This window comes from Olea europaea, unplaced genomic scaffold, assembly GCF_002742605.1.
Source record: "Olea europaea var. sylvestris unplaced genomic scaffold, O_europaea_v1 scaffold25914, whole genome shotgun sequence".
Classification (NCBI taxonomy): Eukaryota; Viridiplantae; Streptophyta; class Magnoliopsida; order Lamiales; family Oleaceae; genus Olea; species Olea europaea.
Window position 1 is genome coordinate 1 of NW_019244223.1, and position 1,560 is coordinate 1,560.

General features: G+C 35.9%; 1 long non-coding RNA gene across 5 annotated transcripts; it reads left to right on the top strand.

The window, feature by feature from the left end:
- The first annotated feature begins 25 nt into the window (after positions 1-25).
- Positions 26-1,554, top strand: LOC111382958. Of its 5 annotated transcripts, none has more exons than XR_002700643.1 (5): positions 26-146; positions 257-332; positions 414-476; positions 592-870; positions 1,033-1,554. It is a non-coding gene; the product is annotated as an uncharacterized LOC111382958 (long non-coding RNA). The 5 variants fall into 5 exon arrangements; XR_002700644.1 differs by having other exon boundaries at positions 592-699; positions 770-1,554; XR_002700646.1 differs by having other exon boundaries at positions 592-699; positions 796-1,554.
- The last annotated feature ends 6 nt before the right edge of the window (positions 1,555-1,560 follow it).

Genomic DNA, 1,560 nt, shown 5'->3' on the forward strand with positions numbered 1-1,560 from the left:
ATTTACATGTATTTCCCGAGAGAATCTAAGTTCTTTTAAATGATTTTACAGGATGGAACCATAGGAAATGCAACACAGACAAAGCTGAGGCTCACTATCCCTAGAGAGCCTGATCTTGAAACAGCAAATAGGGCACAAAGGATAAGGTTGGTTTGATGACACTTCAGCTTCTCCTCTGTTCTTGTTGTCACTTGTTATGGAAGCAAATTTCACTCTCAATGGGATCTGATTGCCTACTTGATGGGGTTGTTTTCAGGACAAAAACTAGTAAAGAACCTGAAAATGTGACATCAACTGTTCGTAGATTCAAAGCTCTTCCACTAAATAGATAAGTTAGTATGATGTTTCCAATGAAATGATGCTGTCTACCCATATATGAAAGTATGACATGCTGATCTATTTGTCTCTTTCAGATTCTTGAAGCACCTTCATTGTTACTTCCTAAAAGAAGCACCCCTCATTTACCGGAGTTTCAAGTAAGTGATCATAAAATTAGGTTTTGATCCAGTAAATTGCTTCTCAAGGGAAACTTTCAATTGAAATAGGTTGGACGGCTGAGTTTTACTTGTGGAATTTGGACACTGTTTTCAGGAATTCCACTTGAAGACATCAGAGAGGGCTATGCAACACATTGCAGCAGAGTCAACGTTCACTGCCCTAAATGGGAACTTTAGCAGATATTTCCATCATTCTGATAAGGTATTTAGCAGATATTTAAAATGCGATGAACATCTTTAACCAAGTATGGAACTTTATCCATTTTCGTCAGATTGTATAATGTCTACGGTACAATAGTGACTTTGGAACTGGATGTTCTCAAAATTATCAACTTTATAGGGCACAGTCTATTCCCTAAATGGAAAGGTTCAGGTAGGGGTCAAAAACCTTTTTATTTATTCTTTTAATTCTGGATTTGGCAGTACTTGGCATGGGCTAGGCTCTAAATCTAAAATGATGCTAAAACTTCATTGGCTGTTGATTTATTTGTTAATTTTTTGCCTTCTAATCGATGAATGAGATCTTGTTATTCAGGGCTTGCAGAAATCTAGTACTACTACAACCATAAAATGTGGAAACAGAGATCTCAGAAGGTAATACATTGAAATGGTTTCAGAGATATTGTGATGCTTTGTTTATTGACGGGTGGGATGTAGCATTTTACACCTTTTATATGCTTTCTATCCATATTTTGTTAGCTTATTTACTTCTTTCAGTACATGAATGTAGCTGACCAGTGCTTGTTGAAACCTGGAACCTTTGTTTTCTTTTTCTGGTTTCGCTTGCTGATCAAACCTCTTCTGGCCATTATTATTAATTTGATTCAATACGGATACTTGATATTTGCTCTTTTTGTTTTGATATGTTTTTCCCCAGAGCAAGATCACCACAACAAGCGATGTACTTCTTTTAAACATGGAAAATTCGTCTAAAAGCTGGTGTTGCCTAAGGGCATATTGGCTGAAGTATATTATTCATTTTTTATTCTGCAATTCCTATTTTCATTTCGTAATAATTAAAAACAAAGAGAGAAGCACAAAGACATCTGCTTGTTTTCTGCTA